Raw genomic sequence first — 13,259 nt, 5'->3', positions numbered from 1 at the left:
CTGGCTCAGGGAGAGACACCCTGCTATTCAGGGAGCCTAGGTTGCCCTATTCTGAGGGAGGGGACGTACCTGTGAAGACTCCATTACCTGAAGGATGGGAGCGCCTCCCCCTGGATGTGCAGATGCCTTCCCCAAAGTGAAGGATCAGGGAGAATGTTTGAGGGTGGGGGTGGTGTTTAACCATACAAGGAGGTTTCCCTGCTTCAGTTCCAGAGACATTCTGAATTCTTCTCCTTTCCAAAAGGAAAGTAGTTATAGCTTCCTTTTAAATAAATTCAGGAATCAGCTAAGAAAATATCAGCAGTATCTGCTTCCTTTGTTTTTGTGTGTATACTATGATATGAGTCTATGTAAAAATGTAAGTGGTTCGAGCTTTGTGTAAAATTAACTAAGTTGTATTATGACTCCCCTGCCTGGTCATTTACTTAAATCAAGCTGTCATGTGGTTCTCATATTATAATAAAGTCCCAACAAAAGCCACTCTTTCCTGCACTCCAATAGAGCCAGAAAAAAATGGGGCAAAGAAACAAAATCTTGGACAGTCTGCCTTAAAAACATGTTTAATTTGTTTAGAACCAATAAAATATTTCAAAACAAGCATTTCAATAACATTTTACAATATGCATAATAATAATATCCGTGGAAAAAAGAATTCCAACAATAAAAACCAAGGACACTTGAAAGCAGTATGGCTAACACAATGTTAGGATACCATTACTGAAACAGATAAAACCCCTACAAAAATTCCAATTAAACTATTACTTGAGTTAGGAAAATTATCGCTGTAACAATGATCAGAATTAAAAATCAACATCGAGCTTTTTTAAAAATGATATATAAGCAGAATATTAGCAGTGGAAATAAACCCTTTCTCCTTCTTCTTTCCCCATAAGTGTTTGTGCACTCAGCTATGACTATTTCCACACTTAAACATTGTTATACTAATTGTTGCCATAGGATAGTGCTTTGTGTAAAACAGCTGTTTTCTCATCAGTGCATTCTCTGCAAGATATTGTTGAGTACTAACATTGAATTATTTTAGACTTACTGTACATACATCTTAACTGATTACATAATATACAGTGGTCACTTGTAAAAAAATCCCAGTTTTTTAGATGTGCAAAAAATGAACAACCAGTTTATAATGCAGATGAATAAACAAGGCTACCTGCCCGGAAAAAAAATGCAAACGATTACTGTAAAAGATGACATACCAGATATCAGTATTAACAGAAGTGAAGGAATATATTACATACTATAGCCCCAATTCTACAAGAATTTATGCACATGTTTAACTTAATGCATTGTGAATAGTCTCAGAGTTCAGTGGGACAACTCCAGTATCATCAAATCCAAGTGTTCAAAAATCACGAGTAAGGCACACCAAAAATCATGATATTGACTTATCATCTCTAATATCATTAGCTCACAGACATTTACCTCCCCCCCCCCCATCCCTCCTGTGATTTGTCCTTTTCATATGTGTTCACTTTTTTTTATTGTATCCCTTTGGTATATACGGTCATGCCAGTTTTCTTCCACAATTTGATCTGAGGAAGTGGGTCTGGCCCACAAAAGCTCATCACCTAATAAACCATCTTATTAGTCTTTAAAGTGCTACATAGTCCTGTTTTTTGTTTCAGCTAGACTAGACTAATACGGCTATATTTCTATTAGGATTATAAGGAATAATTCAAGGGCCTCTTATTTGCCTTCTAATGTTTTCAGGCTGTTCTTTGGAACTATGAGGTCTAGAAACTTATTTAAAAATATATAAAAACTAAGAGTCTCAGAAAATAACAGGACTTCAGCAGCTGGTATTTTAAGAAAGACTCAAATTTAGGGATGTAATAATGTAGTTGATTAACCAATTAACCAATAAGCAAAAGCTTATTGGTTAATGCTATCGTCTACATACATTTCTTCCCCCCCCTCCACCAGCCATTACATTTTCTAGCAGGCTGACCTGCAGCCCATCTCAGTCCCAGTTTGCACCAGGTCCTGGACCTACCTCCACTGCAGCTCTGCATTTAAAATGTATTAGGATCTGGGCGAGCATGCAGCCTGGCTCAGTCCTGGCTTGCGCCGGGTCTGGGACCTACTCAGGGGCTGAGTCAGGCTGCTCGCCTGCCTGGCTCATAATATATTTTAAATGCAGACCTGCAATCGGGGTAGGTCTCCAACCTGGCGTGAGCTGGGACTGAGTGCTTTAATTGCCTTCCCTTACTCAGTAATTGTATTGTCAATAAAAATTCTATCAACTACACGATTAGCAAATTACCCACTTCTTAACATCCCTACACCAAATATCACATATCTTGTGATTAAAATTGTGAAATTATGTCATTGTTCATAGTCAACCATGTGCATAGTTTTGTAAGACCAGGACCTAAATAAATACTCAGCACCCAGTATAGAGGTTATCATACTCAACTATTTATCAGTTCAGGTTGATAGGAAATAAATAATATTTTGAACAACCACTCCTTTTAGAACAATTGTCAGAAAAGTGTTCAAATTAGATTATAAATGCTCATCACATTGTTATGAACAATGGCATAACTAAGTTATGAATTTAACAATTTAGTTAAGTCAAGTGAGCAGTTAGCCAAAGATCTACATTGTGAATATTAACATTAATGAGATTTTAGTGATTTTGAGATTATTATTATTATAGCCATGAAGCAAATGGGGAAAGTCAGTTTTATCTTACGTGGTTTTTTCTATATCTTTGATTTGAATATTTTCTTTCCTTGTTTTCCAACACCACTTTATGTATGTTTATGTGAAGCTTTTTATACGGTTTAATCAACAGTATAAAAGATTTATCTAGACATTCTTCCATTTATTCATAAGTTTTAGGAATACTTTGTGCACTACAAATTAAATTTAAACCTTCACCATTCGACTTACCTATTTTTCATTAGTGCAAGTTTTTTTTAAATAGCTTTGCAATGTACAATCACATCTTAAGTTTTCCCTCATTGATTCTGGCAGAATAAAATTTTTACTGTCCTCTTCGTAAAACTGAATTTAGGTGATATATAGTTTTAAAGTTATAGTCAAAATAAAATATCCTTTCATTACTGGGTAAAATTTGTTCCCTACTTTGTATATTAGTCTGCCATTCTGTTGTCAAAAGCTATAACTACTGCATTACTTTTTGTGAAAATGTACCTTGGTAAAGTTGTTAAAAGTGTTGTAAAAAGTCTGCTTAAATGGTAAAACAACTTGATAGAAGGCAGTGATTGGTTTCCCCATCCAGCCAATAGTTTTATCACCCAAGGTGGATCCTTCAAACAAATTGCTAAGCAACTCTAATGGCTGTAAGAACTGTTAATGCTATCATGAACGACTCAGCTCCTGATTAGTTCATTATTTCTGTTTAGGCAATTCAAATTTGGCATCCAAAAACATATCATGCAATCTCTCTTTAAACCTGTGAATAAAAACAAAAGCTTGCACCTGTTTTAAAAATGTCACTCAATTTACTGGAAAAATATAACTCTGGCAAAGCTTGCACAAGTTAATCACAGGAAGACACTCATTATAAAACTCATCGTCAGAGTGGGCATCCGTGAGACAATGCTGATCTTGAAGGCTAAGGATAATGAATGAACACTCATCACAGAAAAGCCAATGAGATCTTGTCACACTGCCTGTGGTGTAAGTGTTAAAAGCAGAACAAGAAAGGACTTCAGTTTCTTTACTTTTGGAATGAAATATTTCCTGTGCACCATAATCACTTTAAAAACAAATTATTCATACTCTGTAGCAGAATTTATGCAACATGAAGGTCCCTCTTCTGAAGCATGATTTTTGGCATTGTAACAGCATGGCACTCACCTCCTGAAAGCGCCACCGTCTGGCCAAGTTCATGTGCCTGCATTCCTTCAATACATCAGCCTTTTTGGCTACTCAGTCCTCTGGTCGAGTCACATCCCTGTGTGAAATACAAACCCCTGTGTTCTCTTGTTCCTTCAAGTTGTGTTGGTTATGGTGGTGCTTTGAAAAAAATCTGTCTGAACAAGGGAAATGTGGTCAGGATGACTCCAACAGCACTGCTCATGCCTGCTGCAGAACAGTGCAATACGGGCTCTTTCACCTGTGTTTAGGCACACAAGGGAGGTTGACCTCACCAATTTAGGGGCCTTGGAGATTCATTAAGTGCACTAGCCATATCTCCTTGTATGCTCAGGAAGTGCTATCTCATCTGCATTGTCTCTTTGTCATATATGAATTTATTGTGGGAAAAAACTTCCTATATTCTCATATAGTTTTAGTACACTCACACAAGACTATCAAGAAGCTATCCCCAGATTGAACAGAAATGTAAAGAACTCTTTATTTTATTGAACTCATTCACTCTGGCTGGACAGTGCCATAGAATATCAGGCAGATCCAATGCTAACTGAAGGCACCTCCACAGCAATCAGTGGACCCTAGGTAAGACCTAGTAGAGATTTCTGAAGGCCTGTTTATTCTTAATTTTTCCCCCAAGCTGGTGGATTGGTTCACAGAGATCCCCTTAAAACTGTTACCTGATGAGTTGATCATACCCTGAGCTTGCCTATTTGCCCTCTGGGTCAGAAGTTCTGGTCTCCCCCCAACAAAAGCACAGAATTGGGGTAACAGCCCTCCAGTAAAGTAATATGGACACTGATAACAGCTCAGCTCTGGGAGGGCTCAGCAGGGACTTGACTGCACCTAGGAGCACAGATCCAAATAGGGACCAAAAACTGCAATAAATCTATCTTACTCTCTATAAAAGTTTTACACAGAGAGTTCATAAATTTCACTCTCTTTATCAATGAAAGAGATATGCTCAGTTGTCCCCCCACCCCTGCACCAGTAACAATCATTTACATTAGGTTTGATAATAAACAAAAGTGATTTTATGAAGTATAAAAAGCAGCATTTGTATGGCTGCAAATGGTGACAGTCAGATCAAGTAAATTACTAAGCTAAAAGAAACAAAGCATACCAGCTAAGCTTAATACCCCAAGAGAAATTGTTATACAACGTAATTCCTCATCCTAGACCTTATTTCAGGTAAAATTGTTTAAGCCAGAGATGATCCTTTCTCTGAACGGGATCTAACAGCTTCTCTCCTTATTGATGCTCTTTGTTTCGAGGTCTCTTCATGGGTCCACTTGTGGAGGCAAGCAGTTTGTTAATCCATCTGAGGATAATCATTGTTTGCTCCCCCTCCTTTGTTGTTATCAGGAATCCTTTGTTCCATTTCCCTTCTCTGCCTCCTCTTAGAAGAGTACAAAATTCAAGATGAATTCCAGCACCAGGTGTCATGGGCACATGTCTTTGTAGGACCAGTTTGGGCTTCAGTTTGGGCTTACAGGAAAAACAAAACTATTTAGAGATCATTGTCTTGAGCACCAGACCATTAAATTCCTTAAGCACCACTAATGGCTTTCAATATAAGACCTAGATTAATAAGATTTACACTTAATATTTCTAACTTCACAAACAAGAACAATACATGCACACAAACAGAATATACACATTCAGTAGATTACAGACTTTTCAACGAGAGGTTACATGCCACATTTTTCATAAAGCATATTTAAGTTATGCATATTCATATTCAAACATATTTCCATAAATATGTGGGTGCATAGTGTCACACCCATCATCCTAGCTATGGATATGGAGGCTTCTTTCTAAATTTTACAGGCTACCCCTAAGCAGAAACTACAGATCATGCTCAATTATGATGATTTCATTATGTGGACAAATGTCTACTTGGAGAATCATGGAGACCTCAAAAGTCAATTCACACACAAGCTAATTAACAGCAAAATATATTCATAATTTCACTGCTTCTCCCCTGCCATAGGGATATATTTAAATAATGCTATTTTTGAGTATTCAAATTAAAATATATCTTTTCCAGAAAACATAGAGCAATATTTCCTCACGTTCTTCACAATGATCCAACATTTCTCTACCCTCTTTATACATGCCCCAATGTATTTTGTCACTTCTGAGATGATCAAATTAAAACAGAAGGAAGGAGAGGCTAACAAAATGACATCTGCGTAGGAATGCATTTTCTGTGAAGTTAAAACTAAACTTTAAAAAATGAGCAAACAAGGTACAATATTGTTTTTATTGTGAAGCTATTCATGTTATAATTTTAAATTACATTTTGAGCTTAAACTGAGACAGCTTGCACCACCTATTGGTTTACATTGCTTACACTCAATCTTGAAACATCTGAGAAACTACTTCCATTTCCAGATCTTAAATAATCCTTAGGATCTCAATTTGTTTCAGAAACCATTTCCTAATACAAGATGCTTGGAAGGCATCTAACAACATTAATACATTGTACAGATTGCTTCTGAAATTCAGTAATGATAAAAACAATAGTGCCAGCCAATGAGATACAAATATAGGTTTTCAAAAGCACTCATTACTGGCATAACTCTGCTCCCATTTAAATCAGGTTTCACTGAAAGTGTTTTAGGCCACTGCTGAGCACCACCTGCATATCAACAGGAATACAGGAATCAATATACAGTATATTGTCAGTTGTTAAAATAAAATACTCAGCTAGGCAACTAGAAAATTACAAGAACCCTAAGCAAACAGGATAGTACTTTCACTACAGATGGACAATTGTATTTTTTGCTTGATTTGGCTTTGACATGTAGGAAATGCATTTTAATTTATGTATTTATATTGTAAAGGAAAAGAACCTAATGAATATTTTGTGTTTCCACGACATGGCTTGAATTAAGTCATGTTAAAGTTGATTACTTTTAACATCAAAATATTATATTTCCAGTGGGTGATACCTACACAAAGAATGAACGGGTGACAAGAACCTTTTCCTGGCTGCATCCAGCCTTGACAGGAGAGTATTACAATCTCAGTCTTTGCCCACCTATCATGAAATGACAAGAAATGTCTACCTTCAGCGGCACTAGACCGTTCAAAGATATAGGAAGCAGATGGGTGTATCATGAGCTTACCTATTCAGAAACGCGAGCTGAGCTAAGGGAGCTGATCCAGAGTTGGAAGGAAAACACATGGCTCTCTATTAATGTTAATGCAGAGTCAACCCTGTGCACTTCCACAAGTAATTGGGCAGAAGCAGTAAGAATTCTTTTGCCTATTTAAATAAATTATATTCTTCCATCTTGGCAGTATCTAAGCTCCACCTAAACATTAATGTATTGATCCTTATAAACATGGTAAATCAAGGTGTGCCTATATAGCACCTTTACTTCAAAATAGCTTATTTCGACAAGACCCTTAACCTGCGTGGAACGAGGGTTACAGGGGTGCCGGAACAGCATGCCTGTTATTTTGAAATAATGGGTGTATTTAAAAACGCGGAATTGCTATTTCGGGTTACTTCTAGTATCCCAAAATAGCTCCACTGTCTACACGTAGCCTCAGTGAAGTATTTTCTCCCATTTTACAAATGGGACATTGAAGCACAAGAATGGTAGATTCTGCTCCTTTTAGGATACGCTGCCATTTTACTGTGCTGCAACTTTCTGGCTCAGGGGTGTGAAAAAACACACACACCTACGCTGAGTGCAGCAAGTTACAGTGCTGTAAAGCACCAGTGTAAATAGGCTCCCAGTGTTAGGAGCCATGTTCCCAGCACTGTTAGCTACTTCCCTTGTGGAGGTGGTTTACATTAAGGATGTTACGTAATGGTTAATTTCCATCGACTACTCGTGTTTCTCAACCTTTTTTTTTATAAAGTAACCCTTTTAAAAAAATTATAAGTACCCCCAGTACCTACAGTTTTCAGATACACAACATTTTTTTCTACCGTTGCAACACATTTGTTTAAACAATTTAATTGTAGCCAGATGGGTGATAACATTTTTCAAATTTCAGGCTAAGATGTTCAGCTCTGTCGCTTTCAAATGCTGAGGCAGCATTTCAAAGGGGCAGTGCTGCACAGCTGATCATGGGCTCATCTGTGAAACACTGCCCTTTGAAGTACCTCCTCTCCTCCAGACCCCCAGCTTGCTGCCTCTATCTGATAGAGGCAGAGAGGGGTATAGACTAGTTAACTGACTATCCAATAAGCATTTGCTTATCTGATAGTCAACTAGTCCTTAACATCCCTAGTTTACATAGAGTGCTGGGAGACCTCTCTTCCACTGCTCTTTCCATGGACACACTTTCACTTTCAAAGGCTGTTGCAGGTCTAATTTTTGAAGTGTAGACAAAGCCTTATTCTTGTAGAGTAGCACCTGGAATAAGGATGACAGAATCTTCCCCTACGGTATGTCTACACATTTGGAGCAAGCCTCCCCGCTAGTTCCCCCACTGGCTGCTGGCCAGCCCTTTGCCCCTCCCACACATGGTGTTTTGGGCATGTACCCTCACAAGCCACCCCCACTCTTTACCTGTGATTTTCATAGTGCTAGTGGGAGCCCACTGTCTGTTACTCCCAGCAGGGGAAAGGGGATCTGGTACCCGCAGCAGGGTACTCCAGACTGGTAGTGGCAGTGGAAATGGAATTGCATCTCTTGGAGGAGGTGCAGGTTCACCTCACACTTGCAGCTAGGAAAGCAAAGTGAGCTGCGGCTATGTTTCTCTGCTTGCCCTGCTGTTGCTGGTGAGTGGAGAGTTGGACCCTTGCTGCTTGTGCTGGCCCCGTTAGTTCCTGGAAATGCATCACTCAGAGGAGGAGGAAGAGGCAGGGAGGAGGCGGAGCAGGAAGGTGAGAGGTGGAGGTTGGGGCACATAGCCAGTGGTCCCCCTGCCCTCCAGTACTCCCTTTCATCAGTTGCCTCTGCTGAAATTAGCTATATAGATAGCACTTTGAAGTTGCAGTGACTTTCTAATTCTGCTGAAGAATGTCTGAGAGTTAAATATCTCTAATGAAGTCCATCATGGAGCCAGAAATTGATCTTAGTCTGGTTCTCTACCTACAAATCTCACTAACCTTCCTTCTTATTTTCCATTTGGTGTTGTACTCCTCTGAATCACTTCTTCCCTCTATTCACCCTCATGAGTGAAGGTTTCAAAGGTTCACACAACATGAAATCCATAATATCTTACTGACCTAAAAGTTACTAGAGGCTAGAAAAAATTCTACAGACACTGCAGGGAGGCCTAATAAAACTAGATGAATGGGGAACATGTCAGTATCTGTTCTCTGAAACATGTAAAGAGAAACTGCACCTATCATAGATGATACATATGAGATTCAGCTTGGAATTAATGTTTATGACAAACATTTTATATGCATTCAAGCTGGGACTTACAGTTAAAAACCTTAGAGAACGTCACAAATAATGGAATAACTATTGTTAACAATACATAATGGCTACGTCTACACTGGCAGCTTCTTGCGCAAAAACTCTTCCACAAGAGAGTGTCTACACTGGCACGTGCCTTTGTGCAAGAGATGTGCTTTTGCACTAGAGCAGGGGTCTCCAAACTACGGCCCGGGGGCCGGATGCGGCCCGCGAGGCCCTCTCATCCGGCCCGTGGAGACCTTTTTGGATTCAAAGGCAGAAGAAGTGAGATTGTTTCAAAACCCATTTGAAGCAGATGTGGCCAGTTGCCCAGATGAACTGCAGCTGGAAGTCATTGAGTTGCAAGCAAATGACCTCCTTAGGGACAAGTTCAAAATAGGACTGGTGGGTTTCTACCAGTTTTTGCCCAAGGAAGACTTTCCTAATGTCAAAACTTTTGCATCAAGGTACCTTTCAATCTTTGGAACAACATACCTATGTGAACAAACATTTTCAAGAATGAAATACGTGAAGAACAATTTGAGAACAAACTTGTCCGATGATAATCTCAGGTCACTGTTGATGTTAGGGACAACAAATCTAAAGCCAGAAATGTCTGCTATTTTGGCATCCAGGAAACAATTTCACCATTCACACTAATACAGGTGTTCATGTGTGGTGTATGAATGTGTTATTAAATAATAACTGAATAAAATAATATTAAATAAATAATTAAAAACAACATCCATGTATGGATTGTTTTTTATTTGGACCTCAAGTGTGTAGTCGGCCCCCGAACTGCTGTTTGATAGTTAATGCGGCCCTCGGGCTGAAAAGTTTGGAGACCCCTGCGCTAGAGCATCCATGCCAGTGTAGACGCTCTCTTGCACAAGAAAGCTCTGATGGCCATTTTAGCCATAGGGCTTTCTTATGCAAGAAATTCATGTTGCCTGTCTACAGTGGCCTCTTGTGCAAGAAGAGTTACCAAGAGGGCTTATTCCTGAGCGGAAGCATCATAATTCTTGCACAAGAAGCACTGATTTCATACATTAGAACGTCAGTGTTCTTGCACAAGAACTCACGGCCAGTGTAGACAGGCAGCAAGTTTTTTGCGCAAAAGTGACTGCTTTTGCGCAAGATCGTGCCAATGTAGACACAGCCTACATGAACGATACCTAAAGTTAACAAATGCTTTATTTAAAATTCTAGTTTTTATAAACAATTGGAATTTCCATTATCTTTATTTTAAATGAAGAACACCAATTCCCTAGGAATTAAACATATAGGAAAAGAGTTAAGATAAGTATTACATGTTTCTTGCTTTCATGGGTACTTCAGAAGTCTATTAAATCTTCCTAGTAAATCTTTGGGTAATAGTACTAGTGAACCAATGTAGCAAACCTGTCATTAGTTGGCTTGGTTTGCTAAAAATAGCCCCCTGAAATCACAGGGCACAAATTAGGCTACAAGGAAAGAGCTATCAATGAGAAATTCAAAGAAACAAATGATGAAATTGTCATATGACAGTGGGATATAGTTTGCAGTATCTCTCTTTGGAAAGAATCTGTAAACAGTGAGATCACTTCATCCTGTTGCCCCTCACCCACCCTGAGGTGGACATGGCAACCAGTTTTTTTTTTGTTTCAAAACATTTCACAATACTTTTTTGTGAAGGGAAATGAAGAATAACAGTCAAATGAATATTAGGATTGCTTTGCCCATTTTACAGAGAGAGAAATGAGGCACAGAGAGGTGACATAATTGCTAAAGATCACAGTGAATCTTGATATAAGCTATAGGTAGAATCCAGAACTCCTGACTAATCTAGATGCTAGACCAGGGGTGGGCAAATTCTGGCCCATGGGCTGGATCCAGTACACAGAGTTAGTCCCTGGTGGGCTCACACCTCCATGTTTACCTGCGTTTCCACAGATATTGAAGGATCGCAGCTCTCGTTGGCTACAAATCACGGCAATTTTCAGCCAACCAGAGTTGTGATCTTCCAATACCCGCAGAGACGCAGGTAAACATAGCGTCGGCAGCCGCCCACCAGAGACTAACCCTTCAGGCTGCCATTTTTTTTATTGCCCACCTTGTACTCAACAACACTTGTCCTTCTTACTGCTTATAAACTGTTCAGAGAGTGCCATTTGCAATTTAGATGATGCTGGCATAGTTTACAAAATGTGGACAGGTTAGTCTAACTTTAAAGGAAGTCAAATGCCATGATGGCAAAAAGCTGACACTAAATATGAATGTCAAGTATCAGAGGGGTAGCCGTGTTAGTCTGAATCTGCAAAAGCGGCGAGAAGTCCTGTGGCACCTTATAGACTAACTGAAGCGTTGGAGCGCAAGCTTTCGTGGGCAAAGACCCACTTTGTCAGATGCATTGTCCATGAAAGCTTATGCTCCAACACTTCAGTTAGTCTATAAGGTGCCACAGGACTCCTCACCGCTTTTAAATATGAATGGTTTGAAGCATCACAAGCCATATGTTGCAGGCAATTACAAAAAATGTCCAGATCCTCAAGGATATTTAGACAACTGCCATTTATTTTAATGAGAGCAGTATCCCTGAATACTTTGAGTTTCTGGGCCAAAGCTCCTGATGCTTTAATATTCTGTATCTCATCTGACTAATTAGCTAACAAAAGAACACACATGTATAGTTAGATCTGTGAATACTAACTGCATTAAATTAAAGAGAAAATGAAAATAAGAGTGCAAAAATTTGCCATTTGCCTCCTAAGCTCATCCAGGTGTCAAAAAGCTGCCATTCAACTTTGAATTTATACTACCAAACTTATCTCCAGGCTTTAGTCCCCGCACAATTGAAACTAACTAATCAGAGTACATAAGCATCTGATAAAGAAAGTCTGGTAATTACAGATCAAAGATGCTAAGGAAGTTATGGGTATAGTTTTACTGTAAGAACAGCTATACTAAGGGTACGTCTAGACTACATGCCTCTGTCGCCAGAGGCATGTAGATTAGGCTACCCGACAGAGTAAAATGAAGCGGCGATTTAAATAATCGCCGCTTCATTTAAATTTACATGGCTGCCGCTTTGAGCCGACAAACAGCCGATCAGCTGTTTGTCGGCTCAGCGCGATAGTCTGGACGCTCCCCTGCCGACATCAAAGGGAGCTGTCGACAACCCAGGTATGCCTCCTGGGATGAGGCATACCTGGGTTGTCGACAGCTCCCTTTGATGTCGGCAGGGGAGCGTCCAGACTATCGCGCTGAGCCGACAAACAGCTGATCGGCTGTTTGTCGGCTCAAAGCGGCAGCCATGTAAATTTAAATGAAGCGGCGATTATTTAAATCGCCGCTTCATTTTACTCTGTCGGGTAGCCTAATCTACATGCCTCTGGCGACAGAGGCATGTAGTCTAGACGTACCCTTAGTTAGACCAATTGACTGTCTAGCTCAGTTTCTTGTTTTCCAACAAGAGCCAGTGCCAGATATTTCAGAAGGAATTAACTGAACAGCACTATTATCACTTGATCCTTTCCCTGTTGTCAGTCCTTCAGCTGAGAGCCAGTGACTTAAGAAGACTGGGAGCAATGAGGTTGCCATCCTGCCTAGCAGCCACTGGCAGACTCACCTTTGATTAATGTATCTATTTTTTTTTAAACTCAGTTATACTTTCGGCCATCACATCCGCTAGCAATGAGTTCAAGTAAATTTTTTCCTCATTTGTTTTACACCTGCTGCCATTGGGTGACGCTTGGTTCATGTGTTATGTGGTAAATAACAGTCCCCTCTTCACAGCATTCATTACTGTTTAGCAACCATTTATCATAGTCACCTCTTTACTAACAGGAGCAGTTCCAGTCTTATTAAATATGAGTCAGCAGTGTGATGCTGTTGCAAAGAAAGCAAACATGATTCTGGGATGTATTAACAGGTGTGTTGTGAGCAAGACATAAGAAGTCATTCTTCCGCTCTACTCTGCGCTGGGTTAGGCATCAGTTGGAGTATTGTGTCCAGTTCTGGGCACCGCATTTCAAGAAAGATGTGGAA

This window comes from Pelodiscus sinensis, chromosome 8 (assembly GCF_049634645.1).
Source record: "Pelodiscus sinensis isolate JC-2024 chromosome 8, ASM4963464v1, whole genome shotgun sequence".
NCBI lineage: Eukaryota > Metazoa > Chordata > Testudines > Trionychidae > Pelodiscus > Pelodiscus sinensis.
The sequence above is the reverse complement of the archived record's forward strand: the minus strand, read 5'-3'. Positions refer to the sequence as shown.